Source organism: Panthera leo, chromosome B2 (assembly GCF_018350215.1).
Source record: "Panthera leo isolate Ple1 chromosome B2, P.leo_Ple1_pat1.1, whole genome shotgun sequence".
NCBI classification, from domain to species: domain Eukaryota; kingdom Metazoa; phylum Chordata; class Mammalia; order Carnivora; family Felidae; genus Panthera; species Panthera leo.
In genome coordinates, this window is record NC_056683.1 from 80,547,386 (window position 1) to 80,574,257 (window position 26,872).

Genomic DNA, 26,872 nt, shown 5'->3' on the forward strand with positions numbered 1-26,872 from the left:
CAAAGACATGTCTCTGCTAGGTTAGGCAGCCTTGCATCGGTTGTGCAGATGGTCACTGAATTTCACTTAATTCCCCCACGGGGAGCTGAGAGGGGAGAACAAAGCAGGAACAGACCGTGGAATTTGATGCTTGTTGACTGGAGAATGTAATTGATGATGCAGGGGTCCTTACGCTCCCTGGGTTGGTATGAGTGACTAGCAGCATTCCTGGTACATGTTGGCACTCAAAACATGTCAATTCCCTTGCTCCCTTCCCTGTAAATGAGACAGTGTGTGGAATCTATTATGAATATTATGCTGCATTTAACTGAATTTCTATTTAATTTCAAAGCTTCCAAGAAATAAGTATCCTTTTCATGCTAAGGGCTTTTTGGACATTTATTCTCTTTGGATGAGCAGTGAGTATATATTAAGGTGTCTGTCCCTCTTGGGCCAAGAAAGTAATAAATAGTTCCACAAAATCCTGTTGTAAGTGGAAAAATTTATCTGAGATTCTCTTATTCTTAGACTGCACGTTGTTTGGCACTGTAATGGGTTTTTTTTTTTTTTTACCTATTATCAAGTTGCTACATGGTATGTTTCTTTTTCCTGATTACAATCAATTGTCTATAAACAGCACAATAGCAATGCTGGGAATAATTTGAAAAAATTCACAATTCCTTTTTTCTAACATTTGAAGTTTTTACACTTTCCATGTTATCCTTAAGCATATTGTTACACAGACTCTTGCATTTTGCTTTTTGATTTAATGTTATTTTATATATATTTTAAACATTTATTTATTTATCTTGAGAGAGAGCGCACACAGGGGGAGAGACAGAGAGAGGGAGAAGGAGCACTGTCAGCACAGAGCCCTACGCAGGGCTTGATCTCACCAACCATGAGATCATGACCTGAGCCGAAATCAAGAGTCTGACTCTCAACTGACTGAGCCACCAGGTGCCCCTATATGTTTTAATATTGCTTCATGGTAGTCATAATTATAATATTTAATGGTTGCAAAATATTTCATTGTTTATGTCTTATAATTTATTGAGTCATTTTTCTGTTAGAGGCATTAAAGATTTCTTACTCTCTATTTTTTTTACCATTATAAAAAATATCATCATAGTTGCATAAATAGGTTTTTTTTTCTCCACTTGAATAAATTCCCAGGAGTTGGGTTATGGTTCTTGATGTACATGGCTAATTATTTTCCTAAAAGACTATTATTTTACTCTGCAAGGGGTCATGGATCAGACCTCTCTTGCATATCCTCTGACCGGCATTTGATCCTGTCTGCCCTAGGGTTCCCTAGGTGCCATCCTATTGTAGTTTTCCAGCTACCTTTCTTTGTCTTCTTTGTAGGCTCAGGGGCTCAGGCCTGGGCCTTCTTCACTTCTCATTTTTTTACGTTCCCTTTGGAACAGCCCTTTCCAGTGGGCTTTGGTTACTGTATCATTGGTCACATCATATCCCCGGGCCAGACTTACATATCCAAATGCCAGATGGATATCCTGATTTCCCAACATGTAAGTTGGATCATGTCATCTGTGAAAAAAGCTTCAGTGGATTTCTGTTGCTCTTAAGAAATAATTGAGATTCAAAAACATGGGACCCAAGACCCTTCATGGTATGACCCCTGCCCCTTTCTCTTGCCTCTCCCATTCCATACTCCTCCCATTTCCTTGTATGTACTAGGGCTTGCATCCATACATACCTATGTGGCTATCAATACCCTTATTTTACCTCTTTTGTCTAGCTGACTCCTCTACATCCTTCAGGGCTCAGAAAGGTCTTTTCTGGGCACTAGGCAAGTTTCGGTTTTTCTGTTATATGTTCTCCAAGCTCCTTTCCAAATCAACCACTTACTCTACTTTACTGAGGCCCATTTCAGGTGCATCGATTCTCTACCACCTCTGGCCTGCCCTATGCATGGGCCAAGCACACCCCTGAGTCCATTCCAGGCTCTCAGCAACAGGTGCTCACAAGAAGAGGCAGTGCATGTGCACAGGGGCAGCCGGTACTGAGGGCCTAACAGCTTCTGCTACGGTTTACCTCTTACATGGCTCACATCCACTCATGTTCCATATTAAGTTCAGTCCAGCCTGTCACTGATTCTTCAAGGTGGTTGCTCACCTCACAGTCACGTGGCTTTCTTCTAAATTTCTTTAGAAAAAAAGATTTACAATAGGAGGGCAAGTGGGACAAGCTACAGTCCCTGATTCTGCCCTGAGGCCACAAGTGAGATTCACCTCCTTGGAAGGCAGTTTTGCTGGTCTAGGCTGCTTGCTCAGTGGAGTAATCCTGAAATTCCTCTCTGAGGATCTGAGCCTCTTGTTACATTTTTGTTGAGCTCTGATTGCATCTGGTTATTGTGCCTTTAAGGACTAGGAAGAACAAATTCCCTAATCAGATCAGTTAGATAAGTGATAAGAGTGGCCACTTCTGCCATGTTTTCAAAGTATCCGAAGTATGCCATGCATCTTGAACTATGACTTTATCCCTAACCTGGCACCTTAGTTGGGCCCTTTAGAGACCTTTCTGACACTACCAAGCTGGCAAACTCCAGACTGTGCAGTAGATGAAAAGTGTAATGGATCCTGAGTCATAGGCCATCATGGCACGTCCTTGCTGTAAAGTGGGTCCCTAGATCTGAGGTGATGTGATGTGTGATTTCATGTCAACAGATTGGCCACTCTGGGAGCTCTCAGACCATAGGGCTGGCCAAAGCATTGTGGACAGTGAAGGCACACCCATACTTGGAACATATCTCAGTTTCAGTAAGGACAAATTACTGTCCCACCCCCACACCAGGATGGAAGGGATCTGATATAATCAACTTGACACCAAATGGCTGGTTGATCCCCTCAAGGGATGGTGTCATCTTAGGCCCCCTGGTGTTGCTTTCTGCTGCTCAGATCAGATACTCCTCAGCAGCAGTAGCTAGATCAGCCTTGGTGCTTGATCTTCCAGCCCTCTGCTGATTGCTCCCTCTTCACTCGTAGGTACCTGACCATAAACAGGCAGAGACTTTGCATTAATGAGATGTCTCTAATGATCTTGGTTCACAGACTAGGTGCTCTCATCTTCTGCTCTGTCTTCAAAAGACAGTTTTCCAAGATGTGCTTGGGATCCACGCTGAGCAGATCATATTGTACATCAGATAAGCTACAAGAAAAGAGTTGGATCAAAGTGAAACTAAAACTAAAATTTTGGTGGGAAGAGGTAGGAGATCCTGCCCTGGAAGAACAAGCGGACATGGATGGCAGGTATGTGAATCAGGGAAGAGGGGCAGCTGTCCCAAGAACCTGATTCTATTTAGTCACTAGTCTGCTCTAAGCAATTATCCTTGAAGATCCATTTTTGAGCAAGATCAGTTAGCACCCTTATATTTCTCTTGTAGTGGTTGTGTAATGATCTGAAACCCATACATACAAGAAAATGTCTTACCCCCCACCCACACACTATATTCTCAATGCCCGACCCAGTGCCCTGTTCAGAGTCCTGAATAAACATATTTGTTGAATGAATGAATGAATGAATGAATGAACAAATAAGAATGAATGGAACCTTTGATAGATAAAGGATACTTTATAGGAATCATTTGAATCACAAGCTTCTCTGACCCATTTAAGACAGGACTTGATTTATAGAACTTTGTTTAGACACAGCATTTCAAGGGTATGCTTTCTGATAAAGGGAAGTAGGGCTATAAATGAACAATGCTTTTCACAGTGTCTGAGTCACCTCACACCCCTCCGCCTCATCTGATAACGGTCCTTGGCAGATCTGCCCTTTTGCCGGGGATTCCCCTGGGCTATCAACTCTTGCCTACCTCTGTGTGTTCATGCATAGGGTTGCCAGGCACCAGAATGTAAGCACTGAGCAGGAGGAAATGGGGGGAATGTGAAGGCAAGTTTATGGCAGTGAAACCTCCTGACAGTATGCATTTCTGTGGATATCATGCACATTTTACCTCACAATGGTATTTTTTTATGCTGACAGGAAGATAAAGCTGGGCAATAATGGAAACATTGACTGCTAAAGTAATGCTGAAAAGGAAATAATTTGTTTCGATGAGACTTTGTCATTATGTGTGTTGGTTTAGCCCAAGCATCTGCCTCCTCTTCCCACCCACAAAGGTTATCTTCTTCTAATATATTGTGGAGGAGGGTGGGGGTTGTACAATTGCGAGCTGCAGCCACCTCTCCCAGGCGGCCTTCTTCCACATCCCCCAACCCGACAAGGAGACAACAGAAATGTGACAGATGGGGTTCATCACCTAAGCTTTGATATAACAAGAGTGTCTTTATCTTCAGCCAGATAAAAATATTTAACCAGGGCTTTCTCCCTCAAGAATCTTTCTATTAAATAAAGCAAAAGCAGTAGAGATCGAATAGCAATTCAATAGAAGCTAAACAATGGGCAAGTAAAAGATCAGTGTATTACATGCCCCCTAAACACATGTGAGCAAAACTAAAGACCTTGGTATCTTTGGTCAGAGACAGTAACTTTGGACGTGCAATGGGAAGGCCACCTGCACTCCTGTGCCAGCTCTGTGAAGCTCTTTGATTCTGGTAAGGCTTGTGGCCTTCCTGGGCCTTGGTCTCCTCCTCTGCTGAAAACTGATTTGCACTCTCTCTCGCTCTCTCACTCTCCCTCTTAATATAAGAACCTTTTTTTTTTTTTTCCCCAAACGAGACCTCCCAAGAAAGGAAAATTAATATATATAAAGAATATTACCATGGGTCTTCTCTGGTTGAGTGAAGCAGGAGTCAGAAATGCCCATTCCTAGCAGCCCCTGAGACATATCTCAGGAAGCCCTGGGGTCCAACTGGAAAAACCTTTTAGCTCTGGGAATTTATGATGTGCAATCTTTCTGAAGAGCCGCTTTCCTACTCTTACCAGTCAGAGAAGAGGGAGATTTTTCTGGCCAAGACGACCGAGAGTTTGGGAATATTCATTCTAGCCAGTTTTCTAACTAATCCTATATTAATTATTTTGAAAAACATTAACTTGAGTCTGAATACCTATTCTTTAAAGTACTCCTACAGACTTGGGATTCCCAACTGCAGAGAGAATTATTCTAAATAATTTACCTTCATGATGTGGCTAACCTGATGGCTAGTATTTCTCTGTACAAACTCTCTTCTGACAAGCCCTCAAAACTAAAGAGAAGGAGAATGGCCAAGGGAGGGAAGAGTTCCCTTGAGGGCATTTGAGGAGATTGCCAGGCCCAGATTAGAGGCAGAACCGTGTACCTCATTAAAAAAAAACAGCACAAAAGCTCAGCTCTAAAGCAGCGTATCCCTTCTGTGGGCTGGCATACCGATCTCTTCAGCTCTCAGGATCCAGGCAGCCTCCTCTGGGCAGGGATCATCTCCTATTTGCTCCACTGTGATGTCAAAATATTACAGCTTCTCCTCCTTGATGAACATGGAGACGTATGGCAAATACTGTCCAAATCCCAGTTGGTACAACTTGAAAAACAAAGATGAGAATCCCCCAACCACCAAGTACAGTGTCAGGTATACAGCAGGCACTCCACAAGTACCTGTCAGTAAATAAAAAGACAAACGAACGAACTTCCTCATGTTGGAATCCGTTTTGGAGACCTGCTGGTGAAAACCCAGTTCTGAACATCTTCAGATCCATTCAGTCAAGTTATGAAAAAGAAAAATAAAAGTGACAACACACATGAAATCAGAAGCTGGCAGAGAAAGTGTGATCGACTTCGGCAGCCCTTGTAATTAAGTGTACCCGATGCCTGCTGACTGGGGCGATGACAGGGTGCCACTCGCCTGCCTTCCGTGGGTGTGTGGGCCCGTGGGCCGGCGGGCCGCCCTCAGGATGCTGCCGCTGCAGGGTGCATTCGTCACCTTATCAAGATTTCCACAGCCACGGAGGATTCCTCAGCGGCTGCCTCACCCCTGCGGGCTGCCCTGTGCTGCGGTCTCCCTTCCGGGCTAACCACACGCTGGCTGTCTCCTCCAGACAGCCCAGCATCTTTCCCGTGCCTCCGTGTTTCAAGAGCTGCCCCATATCCTCCCTGCTCAGAGAGGGAAAGCCACTAGGGAGGCCCTCCGGCAGATATATTACCAGTTCTCCAGGACAGCACGGGCTTGATCGAGCCTGATTATTTCTGATCGCTGTCACTAACTAAGCCTAGAGCCCAGCGTAGGTAGGGAAGATGTGGCCTCGTTAGTGCCAGTCAGGAGCGGTAGAGGTGGAGGACCTGCTTTTGTGTGGGCAGGGAAGACAAGGGAAGGACGGGGTATCTTTTTTTTTTTTTTTTTTTGAAGATATTTTGAGGTTTCTACTTTCTCCACTCGTTTCGGCAGCCCCTATTGGTTATGCAGGTTCCAGAGAGTTCCAGACCCTGGGCAGGTAGCTAGCGACTCATAGCTTTTCATAGAACAAGCACAGAATCAAAACAACAGCAATAACAATAACCTGGCAAAAGTCACCTGGTTTAATTATTTTGAAGCGTAGACCAAGAAGTTACATGAAGATTAATTTGATATTTTTAAGACCCTCTACCTCTATGTTTTCCTCAGCTGTCTGTCTCTCTCTTTCACCTGGGATAGGAAGTCAGTGCAAATGACCGGCTCCCGGTGTGACATCTGATTCCTAAAGGTCGGCCAGCTCGTGCCCTCCTCTTTGAAGCCTTAAGTTCTCTGTCGCTTCCTTTCATGATGGGCTTCTCCCACGGGTATCCTCAGCCCAGGGGCCATGTTTGTCCTCCTCTTGATTCAGGTGGCTGCCACCCAGGCAGTCACAAGCCCTCTGGTGCACTTTAGAAGAAACAAAACAGTTGTTGAATAGCAAATTAGTTTTTCAAAGAGCTGAGATGCCATTAAGGAAGATGGGATAACGGCAGCTCATCTCTGATCTTCTTCCCTCATATTGTCTCTCCACTCACCCTCTCTTTTTCCAAATCCCCTGCTCTCCACAACCTTCCCCCTCTGCCCGCTTGTGTTTCTCTCCTCAAGAACCTGCCTTTGCTTTCTGCCTCCCCTCCCCTGTCCACCCTGCCTCCTGCCCCTACGCCCATGGTAGCAAGTAATACAAGTGGCAGTTTTGACATTTTACTTATGAACCAGGTTGCTTCACTCCTAAAGTGAGGCGGGAGAAAACTCTTATATTATTTTTTCAAAAAAGAGAATGAATCCTCAAAGCAGCCGCTTTGCCACCCTCACGGGACCTTTAATGGGAGTCCACTGTGGAGAAGAGCATCCTCCCCCTGGTTGGGCTTACAGGAGGACCTCATGACTGCCTCGACACTATGCTCGTTACGGCTGTCCCTGTGTTAGGAGAGCGAAGACTGCAGAACAGGTGAGAGTCCTGGATATAGAAGAGGGATCCCCTGAGCATCAGACTTGACTGAAAAGCACCTCCATTCTTCTAGGCTGTGCCACCAGACGTTTCCTCAATGGAGGGTACCCAGTCCTTAGCACTTTGCTGAGTAGAAGGGGTTGAGGATTAATTGGGCCACACCTCCAAGGCTCAGCTCTAGCCTAAGATCACTATTTCCAGCTCTCTGTCTTCCTGACTTGTAGTGTTGTATTCCCAGATCCCTTGCACCTGCATGGGGCCAAGTGATGATTCCAGACAATGACTATGCATGGAAGGGATGTATGTGACTTCCAGACTAAAGTTTCTAAATGCAAGCCTGCAGTCTTCTTTTCGTCTACCACAGATACATGGTGGTTGCTCTGTTAGCCTGGATACCAGAGAAAGGAAAATGGAGAGTTAAGCCTTCAGCCACTTGGTGATGGATAGGTAGTATGAGTGAGAAATACACCTTAATTTTCAGTCACTGGGCTTTTGGGGTTGTTATCATAGCATACACGAGCCTATCTTGACTATAACATAAGGTACAGACCTCTGCCTCCCAACCTCTTCCCCTTGACCATAATACCAAGGGTGTTCCAATGTGGGGAGCAGGGGCAGTATTTGTCTGAAGAGAGGGAGGCGCCATTGAGCTCCTAGTGTGGTATTGGGTTCACTGAGCAGTGAAGGACTTACTATTGTGTGTTAAACCAGCTCACTGGTCGGCTTGTATTTTAAAGACTCCCAGGTCCAGAGGTAAACTCCCAGGCAGCTGTAGAAAACCATAGAGACTGCAGAGACTGACTTGTGTACCACTGGATGGCCCAGGAGGATTGGGAGTTGGGTGCAGGCTCCCCAAAACCTACTTAGTGCCTCGCTATGCACACCCTGAGCTGTTAGGCCCTCTTTGTGTGTGAGCAGGTGGCATGGGACTGCTGTGTGTGTGTAGGGAGAGGAGGTGGAGAGGCAAGCAAAGGCAGGAGGCCATTTGTTATGTACCCTTCCTAAAGATGGTCGGTTTGGCTAGCCAGGCATAGCTTGCCATCCCTGGGTCTCACCTTCCCTTTCCCTCCTTCTTTCCTTCCCTCCTCTTTTTATTCAAGAAATACTTTATTTGAGAAATATTCATTGAGCACATAGCACATCCCGGGCATTGTGCTGGGTCCTAGAAACACAGTGGTGAGTAAAATCATCATGGTCTTCAGGCCAGTGATATTGGGAGCAAAGGCACCTGATCATATTTCCGATACGGGCTCAGGAGTGTTCCCCTGTAATCTTGTGAATGTGTCCTGTCAGAACCATGTTACACATTAGCAGACCTCACTTGGAGATTCTTTTCTTTTCTCACCTAATCGCTCTTGTCTCCAGGTTTGCCCTCCCCCCCCCCCCCCAAGAGAATCATCTCTTGTGATCCCTGCTCATCTGTTTTCACGTGGTTTTCTTCATGACCCTCCCTGGTATTTACTGACTTCTCTTTACCATTCTGCCTTTCTCTTTCTGTTCATTTCAGGAGGTGGCCCATTTCTGACTGACATTTCTACGCAGTCTCTTGGCTTCTGCCACAACCTCATGTCCTCAGCTTTGTATTCTCCGTGGACTTGATTCTTCACTACATCCTGATGGAATCCGCAGCCCACTCTCTTGGCAGCCTGCTGGCTTCAGCTCACCTAGCATCTTGGGTATCTTCTGTCATCTCCCCTCTGCCTGTGTTCAGCCGGGGGAGCTGGGCGATGGCAGATGTCTCCTCAAAGCTGACATCCTGCTTGTGTTACAAGCCTGCATTATTAACAAGGCAGTCTTGACACTGAATGTCCAATATGAGTCCGCTGCAGGAGAAAGCGGCAGCTGCTGGGTCTGGCCCAAGTCTTACAGCTGGAAACAAGGGAAGACCTTATCTCTGCTCCTCATATTTGGCCTGGAGTTTGATGCAATGTGTAACATGAGCCTCCCAGCCTACCCTCCAGCTCCCCAGAGGCCAACTAGACCTTGCTTGTTTGGCTTTCTCTCGTTCTCCTCTGCCACTGCTAGGTCACTCTCACTAACAGGTATTACTTTGTAGAGGCTGTGTCACATGGGCTTGGCTTAAATTCTGATTCTAGCACTCACTAGGCTGTGTGATCTTCACTGTATTATTTAACTTCTCTGTGCTTACATTGTTTTCTTTAGTAAAGAGGACATAAAGTAGTACCTGGTTCATCGAGGTGCTGATGGTAATATAATCTACAGGAAGTTCTTATCCCCATGCCTGGGTTCTGACCACTAGTTAGTAATAGACCCAGGGCTGTACCTGACCCCCAGGCTCCCATTCTTTCTCCTGCACCCCAAGCTCTCACTCACGAGTCTGCCTCATGGGGTAAAACACTCAAAGATGTGAGTTTATTGTATATCGCAAAAACAGTTGTCAAGACTTCTCTCTTGAATTTTCTGTTTTCCCGTGATACTTTGTTTCATTTTGCCAAGAAACTGTTGTTTCGTTTTGCCAGAAAACTGGCCAAGTCCATTGACCACAGAACCATCTACTGATAAAATCAACCAATGTAATGAAATTACCAACTAAAGAATAATTATATATAAAGAATAATAATAAACTATTGTCTAGAAATCCAAATATAGAAATGATCAAAATATTAGGATGTTATCATGCTTACTGATCCTAATAGCAATAGAAAATAGAACAGAAAATAATACAGATGAATTAATTTTGTAGTATCTTTTATTTGTTAGTAGTAATTTGTCCTGATTTAGGAAAGATAAAAGCCTGCATGATTGATGATTTTAGGAAAAGTATTTTTAGAAAGGACTTAGGTCATCTGGTGTCTAATTGAGAACTGGGAATTGCACTAGATTTATAACTGAATTTTCTGGTAAAAGGCATTTGGATAAATTTCAGAGGAATATCCAAAAGTTGAGGCATATTCACCCATACTCGTTAAATCAGGTGTCTTCGATCTTCTTGGAAATCTTTAACTTTTGAAATAGACCTGTAACTTGTGTGTGTTACTTATACACAACACTGGGCAAAGTTTCTGTCGACAGACTGACCTGTGAAAGGCTGGCTCCCTAAACATTAGCAACAAAACCTCTTGCTAAGACAAAGCAGAATGTATTACTCACCCTGGTAAGGGAAAACACACCTCAACAGAGCTTGGGAAGTGTCTCTGAGTAGGGAAGGTGACATCAGAATTTATTGAGAATTGTGAGTTGGTTAAAGGTAAGATCAGTGGAAACAGCAAAGTAAGGATTCTGAGAGAAGGATCACAGAACCTTAGGGTGAAAACTGCTGATGCTTTCCACTGAAGAATCTGTGACTCTTTTGTGAAGTCAGGTGAGATAGCTTTAGAAAAGTACAGTCATACTAACAAAGACAGTGAGAGAGCAGTGTCATGTGAACATAGACAGTAAGGGGTAGTTTCAGTTCTCAGTGTCCAGGCTGGGAATGGGGTACATAGTTTTGGTTGTCACACCCAAGAGGGAAGCTTCCCCAAGGCTGGGGTCCTGGGCGCCTCTTTTATCAAAGGCTTCAATTTACAGGCTCGTTTCAATTGGTTAGACTATGCCTGTTTCATTTGGAGATGGCCTATTGCTGCCACGAACAAAATCAAGCTTCTGCCAACAAGGAAGGAGAGAATGGACACTGATTAGGCTACTAGCTGTATTTGCCATAATGAATAGGGAGAGAGACTGATGGCCAACAGAGAGGTCCTGACTTTTTGAGGTCACGGTTGCTCTGAGGCTAGGTTGTGTGGTAAGTCTCTGCCTCAGCAGCAGCTGGTCTTTCCTCTACTCTCAGAGCCCTGACTCCTGGTGCCTTTCCTCAGGGTCACACCCTGCTGAATTGTAGTCTCCTTCTAGCAGGAATGTCCCATCAAGATTCTGACCATTTGCATCTTTGTCAGTCCAGCCTAGTGCTAATGATTTTTCCCATCTCATCGCCTCTGATCTCATCTCGCATCATTTTCTTCCCCTCTCACCATGCTCCAGCCACACTGCATTTTCCTGCCTCTAATACTTCAACTAACACTGAGTTCTGCCTCCGGGCCTTTACACTTGCTGTGTATCTGGCCTGGAATACCCTTGTTAGGATTCTTTGCATGTCTCCCACTATCTGGGTCTCAAGCTCAGCTTGACCTCCTCAAAGAGGTCTTTCCGACTGCCCTTTTGACTGTGACCTCTGACCTCAGGAACACTCACTCCCCTCCATCATCCTTTGCATCTATCATTCTTTGAAATGATGTTGTTTGTTAGTTTACTTACTAATTTCTCTCCAGCTTAACTGGAATAGAAGCTTCATGAGAGTCCTATCTTGTCTGTCTTCTTCACAACTGGAGCCTCATTTCCTAGAAAGGGCCCAGGATATAGTCATAATAAAACATTACAAATTAATAACAGCTAACTTTCCTGATTGCTCATATTGGACCAAGCAAGGCTTTTAAGAACTTCAATGTATTATTATCTATTTCATCTTCCTGGCAAGGCTATTATCCCAATTTTACTGAGACACAAAGAAGTCAAATGAGATCATAGACTTAGGAAGTAGCAGAAGTGGCATAAATTAAGAGCCCAATAAATATTTATTAGATTTGTTTTAAATGAACCTTTCATTTTTTGTCCTTAACTTCTCTGCCCAGGTGGCATGTACTGTTTGGTAACACATAACAGTCTCCTGGCAGAGATAGTTTACAGAGAATGATGCTTCTCTGCTCCTGCCTTATTAATTTTCTAACAGGGCTAGGTCACATTTCCTTCTGCAGGTTTAACACACAACGACGACATGAACATCATACATCTTGAGATTACATAACAGAATTATCCACAGCAAACCCACACCACATCTTAATTTAATATGTGATACATATCACACATGTTAGAAGCTCTTTGATTAGATCGTAAATGCTTATCCTCAGAATTCATCTGTGTTAGAAAATATCACCTGGGACTTTCCACTCCATTCTCAACTAAACAGCCCAGCCAAGCAAATAGCTATCTACAAATGCACTGTCCCATGACAGTGTCTCATCCTACTTCCCCTTATCAATGTGGTTAGGCATGGTCTCACCCTGCTGCTCTCCAGGCTTTTGTCTACACATTGGGATGCCATTTCCCTTGGAAGTTCCCCTTTCCATTCTCTTTCCTCTTCCTGGTTGTCCCATTGCCCAGGTGTTGCTTACCCACCTGAATCCCTCGTGTCTACAAGAGCTTATCCACTTGGCAGGAAACATCAAGTGTTCATTGCTTTATTCTACAAATATTCATTAATGCCCACTGCCCATTATATAGCAGGCCTAAGTGCTAAGGAAACATGAATGAGAATAGTCAACATGGTCCTTGCCTCCCTGAAGCTTCGTTTCATGGGGGACATAGATATTAATCAAAGAATCAAGCAATGGCACTGAGTATGATGAAGGGCAGTTACTGGGTACTGTGAGAGTATGACATCGTAGCTTGATGCAGTCTGGAGGAGTAAGGCAAGGCTTCCTGGGCTTTCTGTCTGAGATCTGAAGATGGTTTGGTGGGAACTAGGTGAAGAGAAGGAGTTGAAGTGAGGAGTAAGGCCAAGGCCCAGGGGGAACGAGCATGCCCCTTTCAAGGAAGTGATAAGAGGCAGGTGAGGGAACTCAGGGAAAAGGGGAAGAGGCCTAGAGATGAAGTGGGCAGGAACACTGGGGTGTTGGGATCCACGTTCTGATTTTGGACATATCCCATGGGATGGTCTTGGAAGCATTTGGGCAGATCTTATTTGTGTTAAAAGCTCAGCTGGGTGGGGCGCCTGGATGGCTCAGCTGGCTAAGCGTCCGAATTCAGCTCAGGTCATGATCTTGAGGTTCATGGGTTTGGGCCCTGCATCAGGCTCTGTGCTGACAGCTCAGATCCTGGAACCTGCTTCAAATTCTGTGTTTCCCTGTCTCTTTGCCCCTCCCCTGCTTAGGCTCTGTCTCTCTCTCTCTCTCTCTCTCTCTTAAAAATAAACATTAAAAAAATAAATAAGAAAAAAATCTCAGCTGGGTAAAGTGTGGATAATGGATTAGATGGCCCTAGGTTTTTCTCTTGTGCTATTTGCTGTGATAAGAACAGAGGAGGACAGCTATTTGGGGAGAAGAGGTCATCATTCAGGATATATGTGGCCAGCTACGATGGCTTGGAGACATTCAAGTAGAAACACTGAGTAGGCTGATGAATATATATTTGGAGCTCTAAGCAAGACTTGGGTTAAAGCTACAAATATCACATGGCGACTAAAGCCATGGGTATGGCTGAGATTGCCACAGGAGACAGAAAGAGTAAAGGGAGGAAAAGACCAGCCTTAGATGGATTATGGCATTTGAAGTCTGAGTAGAGCAGGATTAGTCAGCAAACGTGATTGAGAAGGGACAACGAGGAGGGAGGAAGAGAGTGAAATAAGAGAGTGTAGTGAGAGTACAGTGTAGTGTCTTAGAGGCTGAATTTGAACTCTTTCAAATGCATGATGCTGAAGTCTATCTTCAGTTGATTTAAACAAACAAAAAGCAAATTAACAAACGAAAATCAAAAAACAAAAAGGAGGAGAAGAAGAAGAACAGAACAAGAACACGATGAAGAATTAGAAGAATTTGTTGGCTCAGGGCACCTGGGTGGCTCAGTCAGTTAAGCATCTGACTTCGGCTCAGGTCATGATCTCACAGTCCGTGAGTTCAAGCCCCACGTCAGGCTCTTTGCTCACAGCTTAGAGCCTGGAGCCTCCTTCAGATTCTGTGTCTTCTTCTCTCTCTGCCCCTCCCTTACTTGCACACTTTTTCTCCCACAAAAATAAATAAACCTTAAAAAATAAAAAAAAAAAAATAAAAAAAAAAAGAAGGAGAATTTGTTGGCTCTTACAACCTGAACTCAGAACTAGTCAGACATGCTCAGATCCACATGCTCAAACAGGTCCTTGAGAACCTGCCTCTCTCTCCATCTCATTTTTGCCTTCTTGTTAATAAGCATTTTTACCAAGTGGGTTACTCCATGTGGTGGCCTGATTAGGTCACTAGCAGAAGCTTCAGGTTTACATCCTATCTAAGCTAAAGAAAACATGTCTCTTCTATTGGTTCCAGTAGGAAGACTGGGTATCATTATTGTTGGCATGTCTTAAGGTTATATGCTCAACTTCTGATCTGAGGTTGGCATCAGTTCTACACATACCTCAGGGATGGAAAGTTCTTTAAAATAAAAATCAAAGTGCTGTTACCTGAAGAAAGCAGAGAAGAAGCCAGGCAGGCAACCCCCAGAGGTGTATACAGATACCAAAGAGTTCAATATTCCAGAAAGGAGAGTATATTCAAGAGTATTAAATACTATTAAGAGATCAAGTAAGATGATAACAAAAAATGTCCATGGGATTTAGTCACCTGAAAGTCACAGTGACCCAAGACCCACACAAATGGCTACATCACACAGTGTGATGTGGTAGGAATCATAACACAAGTAGAAATGGCCATGTAAACTCGGGAGAGAAAAATCACTTAGAACTGAGGCAATCAAGGAAGGCTTCATGTTAGAGGTAGTATGTTGGGTCCTAAAGGATGGGTGATATTTTATAAACTAAGGCCAGAAAAGTAAAGGAAGGAAGGGCACCCTAGCTAAATATAGCATGAGCAAAAACATGATGGTGTATTCACTGAAGAGTCGAACGGTTCATATTTGGTCTGAGGGTTAGCGGCTAACTAAGGAAAGGGGACTTTCTCTCTTTTTTTTTTTAAATGTTTATTTTTTATTTTTGAGAGATAGCATGAGCGGGAGAGGGGCAAAGAGAGAGGGAGACATGGAACATGAAGCAGGCTCCAGGGTCTGAGCTGTCAGCACAGAGCCCGACATGGGGCTCAAACTCATGAGACATGAGATCATGACCTGAGCCAAAGTCAGATGCTTAAACAACTGAGCCACCCAGGCACCCCAGGAAAAGGGACTTTCTTTGTTCAATTTGAAAGTTATTTAGCTCTAACCAACATTCCCTCAGGTGGCCTGCCTGAATATATAAATGAGGGACAGCTGTCACTGTAATGGGACTGACTCAGATTCCTCCTAGAAGAGTGCCTCCTATACTCTTGCTTTCCCTTTAAGGGGGTCTCACAGGTGAACTCAACAGCAGTCTCTTTCCTCTCTTTCTCCTTTGAGACTTGGTCTTTTCTATGAAAGAAAAGAGAAAAATAAAAAGAAAGGAAGGAAGAGAAAGAAAGAAAGAAAGAAAGAAAGAAAGAAAGAAAGAAGTCAGAAGGAGGGAGGAAGGAAGGAAGGGAGAAAGAAGGAAAGAAAGAAAGAAAGAAAAAGAAAGAAAGAGAAAGAAAGAAAAAAAGAAAGAAAGAAAGAAAGAAAGAAAGAAAGAAAGAAAGAAAGAAAGAAAGAAATGTAGGGAGGGAGGAAGGAAGGGAGAAAGAAAGAAGGAAAGAAAGAGGAAGGCAGGCAGGAAGAAAGACATTGAAATCTCTATAGGGCAGGAGCAGGAGTGAGGAAACAGCATGGTGAGGAAGGCCTGCGAACCTGTGCCCCAGGACTCATGCAGGCAGGAAGGGCTGGTCTGAGAACAGGACTCAACTGACACCAAGAGCCTGGGTCAGGGATCAGATGTGAATGTGGGGCCAGGCACCTACTCCCCATTAGTGTCTGGGGCTAGAGGAGCTGTGGCTGACTGCCTGGGTTGGAGTGGAAAGAGGCCCTTGTCCAGAGGCCCACTTCCAGAGAGGAAGTGACCCCTGTATGAGAATGGGACCTAGTTTGGCCCTGCCCAGTGTCTTGCTGAAGACTCAAGCTGCCTATTGCAGTGCATAGGGTGTCCATCTTTGGGGGTGGGGGTCCTGATGCACTAGGGATGCCTCATTCATAGGCACCCTGACAAGGCTCCTTGGGAGCCTCTCCTCTGAGACTCCCCATCTATTCACTCCACGCTGAGGGGCTCCTTGGCCTGCCACTTAGTTTCATCTGATTTTTCCATTTTATGGAACTTGGGACAACTTTGCTGGAACCCTCTAGAGTGCGAGGGCTCCCTTGTTCGTTTCCTTGAGGTCAGATATAATGTACCATGAGGGTGATCGAATCTCCCTGGTCTTGTCAACTCCACTTTGCAATGCATGACAGAAGTCCCCTTCTGTTATCATACCAGTCCCAGAAGGTTGATGTCTTGCCCCAGGAAAGGGAGACCTTCTCATAGCCCTGCTTTCCAGCAACATGCGGAGCTCTCCTGAGTGAAAGCCCATTGACTTTAAGCAGCACACAAGGATTGGGGGCAGAGTAATAGGGTGGTTACACGTGGTTTGTGTCCAGGGCCTTGGGTGACAGAGGGATGACAAGGCTGTAATATTCCTTCCCCAGCTCCTGGGAGACAGACTGAAGAGCGTACCCATGATGGGTTTCTGAGTCGCTACCACAGAAACAAATGAGTGCATCCTTAGACAAACCGTGGTAATTAGAAGAGAAACATAATGATAGTGAAGTTACCTTTCTCCATTCATTCCACAAGCATTTTTCTGAGTGTTTATTTTTGGCACAGAGCTATTTTAGGGGTGGGGGAGAGCATGTGGGGAAAGGAAAGGGAATTGGTCCAACGTGGCAGCTTGAGAGGAGGCGATGGATGGTGGGGGATGGTCAGTATTAGTGTTTGGTCTGTGGAAGATGAAACGCAGCTCTGCTCTGTGGGCGGGTCTTTGATCTTCCAGTAACTGCTAGAGTAGCAATTAGCATCCTTAATGCTGAGGGGAGTCTCTGAGAAACCCTTTAGCCTGCTGATTTAGGTTGGCAAATCTGAAAGTGTGGGTGCCTGCGCGTGCATGTGTGTGCGTGTGTGTGTGTGTGTGTGTGTGTGTGTGTGTGTGTGTGTGTGTGAGAGAGAGAGAGAGAGAGAGAGAGAGAGAGAGAGAGAGAGAGAGAAATGGTTTTTAAATTAGATGTTTGATGTTTATAATTGATTCAATTTTTACTTTTTAAATGACAAAACATTTTCAACAATCGTAAAAGTCTCTATCACCCAACTGTTAGTATTTTGCTATATTTGCTTCAGATATGTATTTTAATATAAAAAAAGTTACAGATAAAATTGAAATCTTCTTTTTCTTCCTCTCCAGAGCTAACCATTCTCTTAAAGTTGGTTCTTGTTTCTTGTCCATGCTTTCATATTTATGGCATATGTATGGATTCACAAACAGCACACCATATAGTGCTGTTTGGGGTATTTAAAATGTTTTCATACATAGTATTTTGCTGTTTTCACTCAACATTGCATTTTTAAAATTTACCTATTTTGATGCTGTAGAGCTAGTTTGTTCATTTTTTTTTTTTTTTTTATTTTTTAATATATGAAATTTACTGTCAAATTGGTTTCCATACAACACCCAGTGCTCATCCCAAAAGGTGCCCTCCTCAATACCCATCACCCACCCTGCCCTCCCTCCCACCCCCCATCAACCCTCAGTTTGTTCTCAGTTTTTATTTTTTTTTTTTATTTTTTTTTTTTTTGTGGTTTTTTTTTTGTTTTTTTTTTTATTTTTTTTTATTTTTTAATATATGAAATTTACTGTCAAATTGGTTTCCATACAACACCCAGTGCTCATCCCAAAAGGTGCCCTCCTCAATACCCATCACCCACCCTGCCCTCCCTCCCACCCCCCATCAACCCTCAGTTTGTTCTCAGTTTTTAACAGTCTCTTATGCTTTGGCTCTCTCCCACTCTACCCTCTTTTTTTTTTTTTTTTTTTCCTTCCCCTCCCCCATGGGTTTCTGTTATGTTTCTCAGGATCCACATAAGAGTGAAACCATATGGTATCTGTCTTTCTCTGTATGGCTTATTTCACTTAGCATCACACTCTCCAGTTCCATCCATGTTGCTACAAAAGGCCATATTTCATTTTTTCTCATTGCCACGTAGTATTCCATTGTGTATATAAACCACAATTTCTTTATCCATTCATCAGTTGATGGACATTTAGGCTCTTTCCATAATTTGGCTATTGTTGAGAGTGCCGCTATAAACATTGGGGTACAGGTGCCCCTATGCATCAGTACTCCTGTATCCCTTGGGTAAATTCCTAGCAGTGCTATTGCTGGGTCATAGGGTAGGTCTATTTTTAATTTTCTGAGGAACCTCCACACTGCTTTCCAGAGCGGCTGCACCAATTTGCATTCCCACCAACAGTGCAAGAGGGTTCCTGTTTCTCCACATCCTCTCCAGCATCTATAGTCTCCTGATTTCTTCATTTTGGCCACTCTGACTGGCGTGAGGTGGTATCTGAGTGTGGTTTTGATTTGTATTTCCCTGATAAGGAGCGACGTTGAACATCTTTTCATGTGCCTGTTGGCCATCTGGATGTCTTCTTTAGAGAAGTGTCTATTCATGTTTTCTGCCCATTTCTTCACTGGGTTATTTGTTTTTCTGGTGTGGAGTTTGATGAGCTCTTTATAGATTTTGGATACTAGCCCTTTGTCCGATGTGTCATTTGCAAATATCTTTTCCCATTCCGTTGGTTGCCTTTTAGTTTTGTTGGTTGTTTCCTTTGCTGTGCAGAAGCTTTTTATCTTCATAAGGTCCCAGTAATTCACTTTTGCTTTTAATTCCCTTGCCTTTGGGGATGTGCCGAGTAAGAGATTGCTACGGCTGAGGTCAGAGAGGTCTTTTCCTGCTTTCTCCTCTAAGGTTTTGATGGTTTCCTGTCTCACATTCAGGTCCTTTATCCATTTTGAGTTTATTTTTGTGAATGGTGTGAGAAAGTGGTCTAGTTTCAACCTTCTGCATGTTGCTGTCCAGTTCTCCCAGCACCATTTGTTAAAGAGACTGTCTTTTTTCCATTGGATGTTCTTTCCTGCTTTGTCAAAGATGAGTTGGCCATACGTTTGTGGGTCTAGTTCTGGGGTTTCTATTCTATTCCATTGGTCTATGTGTCTGTTTTTATGCCAATACCATGCTGTCTTGATGATGACAGCTTTGTAGTAGAGGCTAAAGTCTGGGATTGTGATGCCTCCTGCTTTGGTCTTCTTCTTCAAAATTACTTTGGCTATTCGGGGTCTTTTGTGGTTCCATATGAATTTTAGGATTGCTTGTTCTAGTTTCGAGAAGAATGCTGGTGCAATTTTGATTGGGATTGCATTGAATGTGTAGATAGCTTTGGGTAGTATTGACATTTTGACAATATTTATTCTTCCAATCCATGAGCAGGGAATGTCTTTCCATTTCTTTAAATCTTCTTCAATTACCTTCATAAGCTTTCTATAGTTTTCAGCATACAGATCTTTTACATCTTTGGTTAGATTTATTCCTAGGTATTTTATGCTTCTTGGTGCAATTGTGAATGGGATCAGTTTCTTCATTTGTCTTTCTGTTGCTTCATTGTTAGTGTATAAGAATGCAACTGATTTCTGCACATTGATTTTGTATCCTGCAACTTTGCTGAATTCATGTATCAGTTCTAGCAGACTTTTGGTGGAGTCTATCGGATTTTCCATGTATAATATCATGTCATCTGCAAAAAGCGAAAGCTTGACTTCATCTTTGCCAATTTTGATGCCTTTGATTTCCTTTTGTTGTCTGATTGCTGATGCTAGAACTTCCAGCACTATATTAAACAGCAGCGGTGACAGTGGGCATCCCTGTCGTGTTCCTGATCTCAGGGAAAAAGCTCTCAGTTTTTCCCCGTTGAGGATGATGTTAGCTGTGGGCTTTTCATAAATGGCCTTTATGATCTTTAAGTATGTTCCTTCTATCCCGACTTTCTCAAGGGTTTTTATTAAGAAAGGGTGCTGGATTTTGTCAAAGGCCTTTTCTGCATCGATTGACAGGATCATATGGTTCTTCTCTTTTTTTTTGTTAATGTGATGTATCACGTTGATCGATTTGCGAATGTTGAACCAGCCCTGCATCCCAGGAATGAATCCCACTTGATCATGGTGAATAATTCTTTTTATATGCTGTTGAATTCGATTTGCTAGTATCTTATTAAGAATTTTTGCATCCATATTCATCAGGGATATTGGCCTGTAGTTCTCTTTTTTTACTGGGTCTCTGTCTGGTTTAGGAATCAAAGTAATACTGGCTTCATAGAATGAGTCTGGAAGTTTTCCTTCCCTTTCTATTTCTTGGAATAGCTTGAGAAGGATAGGTATTATCTCTGCTTTAAATGTCTGGTAGAACTCCCCTGGGAAGCCATCTGGTCCTGGACTCTTATTTGTTGGGAGATTTTTGATAACCGATTCAATTTCTTCGCTGGTTATGGGTCTGTTCAAGCTTTCTATTTCCTCCTGATTGAGTTTTGGAAGAGTGTGGGTGTTTAGAAATTTGTCCATTTCTTCCAGGTTGTCCAATTTGCTGGCATATAATTTTTCATAGTATTCCCTGATAATTGTTTGTATCTCTGAGGGATTGGTTGTAATCATTCCATTTTCATTCATGATTTTATCTATTTGGGTCATCTCCCTTTTCTTTTTGAGAAGCCTGGCTAGAGGTTTGTCAATTTTGTTTATTTTTTCAAAAAACCAACTCTTGGTTTCGTTGATCTGCTCTACAGTTTTTTTAGATTCTATATTGTTTATTTCTGCTCTGATCTTTATTATTTCTCTTCTTCTGCTGGGTTTAGGCTGCCTTTGCTGTTCTGCTTCTATTTCCTTTAGGTGTGCTGTTAGATTTTGTATTTGGGATTTTTCTTGTTTCTTGAGATAGGCCTGGATTGCAATGTATTTTCCTCTCAGGACTGCCTTCGCTGCATCCCAAAGTGTTTGGATTGTTGTATTTTCATTTTCGTTTGTTTCCATATATGTTTTAATTTCTTCTCTAATTGCCTGGTTGACCCATTCATTCGTTAGTAGGGTGTTCTTTAACCTCCATGCTTTTGGAGGTTTTCCAGACTTTTTCCTGTGGTTGATTTCAAGCTTCATAGCATTGTGGTCTGAAAGTATGCATGGTATAATTTCAATTCTTGTAAACTTATGAAGGGCTGTTTTGTGACCCAGTATATGATCTATCTTGGAGAATGTTCCATGTGCACTCGAGAAGAAAGTATATTCTGTTGCTTTGGGATGCAGAGTTCTAAATATATCTGTCAAGTCCATCTGATCCAATGTATCATTCAGGGCCCTTGTTTCTTTATTGACTGTGTGTCTAGATGATCTATCCATTTCTGTAAGTGGGGTGTTAAAGTCCCCTGCAATGACCACATTCTTATCAATAAGGTTGCTTATGTTTATGAGTAATTGTTTTATATATCTGGGGGCTCGGGTATTTGGCGCATAGACATTTATAATAGTTAGCTCTTCCTGGTGGATAGACCCTGTGATTATTATATAATGCCCTTCTTCATCTCTTGTTACAGCCTTTAATTTAAAGTCTAGTTTGTCTGATATAAGTATGGCTACTCCAGCTTTCTTTTGGCTTCCAGGAGCATGATAAATAGTTCTCCATCCCCTCACTCTCAATCTAAAGGTGTCCTCAGATCTAAAATGAGTCTCTTGTAGACAGCAAATAGATGGGTCTTGTTTTTTTATCCATTCTGATACCCTATGTCTTTTGGTTGGCGCATTTAATCCATTTACATTCAGTGTTATTATAGAAAGATATGGGTTTAGAGTCATTGTGATGTCTGTATGTTTTATGCTTGTAGTGATGTCTCTGGTAATTTGTCTCACAGGATCCCCCTTAGGATCTCTTGTAGGTCTGGTTTCGTGGTGACAAATTCCTTCAGTTTTTGTTTGTTTGGGAAGACCTTTATCTCTCCTTCTATTCTAAATGACAGACTTGCTGGATAAAGGATTCTCGGCTGCATATTTTTTCTGTTTAGCACACTGTAGATATCGTGCCAAGCCTTTCTGGCCTGCCAAGTTTCAAAGGAGAGATCAGTCACGAGTCTTATAGGTCTCCCTTTATATGTGAGGGCACGTTTATCCCTTGCTGCTTTCAGAATTTTCTCTTTATCCTTGTATTTTGCCAGTTTCACTATGATATGTCGTGCAGAAGATCGATTCAAGTTACGTCTGAAGGGAGTTCTCTGTGCCTCTTGGATTTCAATGCCTTTTTCCTTCCCCAGTTCAGGGAAGTTCTCAGCTATAATTTGTTCAAGTACCCCTTCAGCACCCTTCCCTCTCTCTTCCTCCTCTGGGATACCAATTATGCGTATATTATTTTTTTTTAGTGTATCACTTAGTTCTCTAATTTTCCCCTCATACTCCTGGATTTTTTTATCTCTCTTTCTTTCAGCTTCCTCTTTCTCCATAACTTTATCTTCTAGTTCACCTATTCTCTCCTCTGCCTCTTCAAGCCGAGCCATCATGGATTCCATTTTGTTTTGCAATTCGTTTAAAGCGTTTTTCAACTCCTCGTGACTGTTCCTTAGTCCCTCGATCTTTGTGGCAAGAGATTCTCTGCTGTCCTGTATACTGTTTTCAAGCCCAGCGATTAATTTTATGACTATTATTCTAAATTCACTTTCTGTTATATTATTTAAATCCTTTTTGATCAGTTCATTAGCTGTTGTTATTTCCTGGAGATTCTTCTGAGGGGAATTCTTCCGTTTGGTCATTTTGGAGAGTCCCTGGCGTGGTGAGGACCTGCAGTGCACTTCCCCTGTGCTGTGGTGTATAACTGGAGTTAGTGGGCGGGGCCGCAGTCGGACCCGATGTCTGCCCCCAGCCCACTGCTGGGGCCACAGTCAGACTGGTGTGTGCCTTCTCTTCCCCTCTCCTAGGGGCGGGATTCACTGTGGGGTGGCGTGTCCCGTCTGGGCTACTTGCACACTGCCAGGCTTGTGTTGCTGGGGATCTGGCGTATTAGCTGGGGTGGGTAGGCAAGGTGCACGGGGGCTGGAGGGGCAGGCTTAGCTCGCTTCTCCTTAGGTGATCCACTTCAGGAGGAGCCCTGTGGCAGCGGGAGGGAGTCAGATCTGCTGCTGGAGGTTTGGCTCCGCAGAAGCACAGAGTTGGGTGTTTGCGCGGAGCGAGCAAGTTCTCTGGCAGGAACTGGTTCCCTTTGGGATTTTGGCTGGGGGATGGGCGGGGGAGATGGCGCTGGCGCCTTTGTTCCCCGCCAAGCTGAGCTCTGCCGTCCGGGGGCTCAGCAGCTCTCCCTCCCTTTGTCCTCCAGCCTTCCCGCTTTCCGAGCAGAGCTGTTAACTTATGACCTCCCAGACGCTAAGTCGCGCTTGCTGTCGGAACACAGTCTGTCCGGCCCCTCCGCTTTTGCCAGCCAGACTCGGGGGCTCTGCTTGGCCGGCGAGCCGCCCCTCCGCCCCGGCTCCCTCCCGCCAGTCCGTGGAGCGCGCGCCGCCTCGCCGCCCTTCCTACCCTCTTCCGTGGGCCTCTAGTCTGCGCTTGACTCCGGAGACTCCCTTCTGCTAATCCTCTGGCGGTTTTCTGGGTTCTTTAGGCAGGTGTAGGTGGAATCTAAGTGATCGGCAGGACGCGCTGTGAGCCCCGCTTCCTCCTACGCTGCCATCTTCCGGAACCTCCTGGTTTGGCTTTTCGTTTGTTCATTTTTAAAATCACTATATAGTGTTCCTTCTAGGAATGTATCATAATTACGTTTCTATTCCCCAATTGGTGGACATTTAGGTTGCTTCCAATTTTTTCTTCTATGACAACAGTGTGACTAGAAATGTTAGCCTATGTATGGTATATAAAGCTTCAACTTGCTGGCTGTTACCAAACTGATCTCCAAAGTGGTTACACACGCACTTACCAGAATTGCATGAGAGTTCTCATTCCCTCACAACCTTGCCAATACTTAGTAATGTGTAATTAACATTTGCCTCTGTCTTAATTTGCATTTCTCTGATTACTGTTTAAGGTTGAAAACCTCTTTCTGTGTGTTTTGACCATTCAGGCTTTCTTCTTCTGTGAATTTTTTTTTTTTTTAATTTTCTCTTCTGAGTTTTCTTTATGCTGTTTCTTTGTAAGAGATCTTCAAGTACTCTGGGCAGTGATACTTTGTTGGTTATATGGACATTTTAGGATTACTTGGGAAGAACAGGGATGATGGCCTTCTCTGTGTCAGACACAAATTAGTTAGCTGGTTCTTTGGTAAAGCAGTGAGGTATAAATTAACACAAGGGACAAAAGTCAACCCAAAGGTTTTCAAACAAATCGTTTCTGTTTTCTAACCAAGATAATATTAGATCATAATGGCTATTAAACACCCTGTTTTCTCAGCTTCTGCTGTGTAAGTTTCTTTTTGTATTTCAAAAGTCTGCACGGTTAAGATCCACTCCTCCTGCCCCATCATAAAAGAGATGGACTAAAAGGAAGCTTGTCATTCTGTAGACATGAACTTGCAACTATTTCATAGTTAAGGAAGGTGTCCAAATACATTCTTTAGGAGAATGTATTGAATGATTGAAAGAGATGAAATCCAATTGTAACTGTTCTCTCCTTACCAGGGGCACTGAGAAGTGGGCTTTCTTTTTTTTCTTTTTTTTTTTTTTTTAATTTTTTTTTTCAACGTTTTTTATTTATTTTTGGGACAGAGAGAGACAGAGCATGAACAGGGGAGGGGCAGAGAGAGAGGGAGACACAGAATCGGAAACAGGCTCCAGGCTCCGAGCCATCAGCCCAGAGCCTGACGCAGGGCTCGAACTCACGGACCGTGAGATCGTGACCTGGCTGAAGTCGGACGCTTAACCGACTGCGCCACTGAGGCGCCCCGAAGTGGGCTTTTCTTAATAGAAGCATTATTGGGGCGCCTGGGTGGCTCAGTTAAGTGTCCGACTTTTGATTTTGACTCAGGTCATGATCTCACGGTTGTGAGACTGAGCCCCATCAGGCTCCATGCTGAGTGTGGAGTCTGCTTAAGATTCTCTCTCCCCCTTCCTCTGCCCCTCCCACTTCTAAAAAAAAAAAGCATTATAAAGAAGCAAGCATACACTATACTTCTGAATAAAGAGTGAGTTGTGAGAATGACATGCCCTTGGTCTTCCTCTGCTTGCATTTTGTATGAATTACATTCATCCTGGAATGAAATAGTGAGGGCTTTGTATACAGTGCTTCTAGAAATGGTAGTTCCAGTGTTTTATCTCCTTCCAGAAGAAGGAAGACAAATGTCTGACAGCCTTGGGATGCAAAGCAGGATTTTCCAAAGGTTTTGGGGATACGGATTCTCGCAAATGTTTCCTCCAGCTTGTTGGTTATCTCTTGTTTTTGGTGTTCTTCCTTGAACAGAAGTGGATGATCTCATTCTTTGTGCCTATCTACATGTCTCCCCTCAGGCTTCCTCAGGCCATTATTTTCATCTTACTTCTTTCAGGACCCTGACTAATCAGCTCAGCCATCTGCCACTGCCAATGAGTCCATAAATACTTTTATCTTAAGTCACTTCTCTTTCCATACAAAGTAGATAATGAAATGCATTATCTGAATCTATTCATCAGAAGGATTCCCCCTCAGGGGTGCCTGGGTGGCTCAGTCAGTTAAGCTTCCGTTTGGCTCAGGTCATGGCCTTGCTGTGCTGTTGGTGAGTTCAAGCCCTGTGTCGGGCTCTGTGCTGACAGTTCAGAGCCTGGAGCCTGCTTCTGATTCTGTGTCTCCGTCTCTTTCTGCCCCTCCCCTGCTTCTGCTCTGTCTCTCTCTCTCAAAAATAAAATGAAAAAAACATTAAAAAATTAATTTAAAGAAAAAGGATTCCCCCTCATCACTGTCCTTCTGAGACACCCTGAGTTGAACTGTAGTACAGAAGCATTCCATTTTCAGCTTGTACCAACATACCAAACCAATCCACCATGAATCAAGCTCAGGGTATTCCTTCTCTATAAACTGCATAGGGGACCCCTTCCCCAAAGGATACCATGAGGTAGAAATGTGACAGAGGAAAGCATCAGAGGGGCCTGGGTCACCTGCCCATGCAACATACTTGTGACTTCTGCGTCCTCTTTTTAATTTTTTTTTTTTCTTTTGAGGGAGAGAGAGAGCATGTGCAAGTGGGAGAGAAGCAGAGGGAGAGAGAGAGAATCTTAAATAGGCTCCACACTCAGCACAGAGCCCAAATGGGACTTGATCGCATGACCCTGGGACAATGACCTGAGCCAAAATCAAGAGCCAGACGCTTAACTGACTAAGCCACTCAGGTGCCCCTGGATCCTCTTGAACCTGATCCCAGATATGCCATTTCCATGTTACAACTGATTGTTTAGGCCTTATTATGTCTGATATTACCCAGCTTCCAGCTGCATGGTCAAACACCAGTTTCAACACAGCCCAGTAGCATGTCAGGAGCTCCTTTTCAAATAGTGCATGAGTCTCTGCTGTAGACTACATGGCCGTGCAACAGAACCCTGAGTGTCTCCTGTTAGCACTTGCCTGAGGCTCCACACAGTGTCTTTCTCTGCCACAGACCCCTATAAACAATGAATGATCTTTTAGGTCATGTGGCCCAGGTGCAAGCCTGATTGTCCTGCAGCCTGGACCTGCTGCTGAGCCCTTTCTTGCTTTCAAAGCTGGCAGCTTCCATGTCACCTAACATAGCACCTTTAGACTCTATTATGACAGAGATCAGAATAGTTAACACAGCTCTGGGAAAAGGCCGTAAATATGTACTCTTGTCTATCCCATGCAAGTGCAAACTGTTTCTGACCCTCCTTTATACCAAACC

General features: G+C 43.7%; 1 long non-coding RNA gene across 1 annotated transcript in view; it reads left to right on the top strand.

Annotated features, from left to right (window-relative positions):
• LOC122220178 overlaps positions 1–3,120 on the top strand; it is a 90,716-nt gene extending 87,596 nt beyond the window's left edge. The window contains exon 5 of the long non-coding RNA XR_006202703.1: positions 3,054–3,120. This is a non-coding gene — a long non-coding RNA (uncharacterized LOC122220178). The remainder of the gene's footprint in view (positions 1–3,053) is intronic.
• The last annotated feature ends 23,752 nt before the right edge of the window (positions 3,121–26,872 follow it).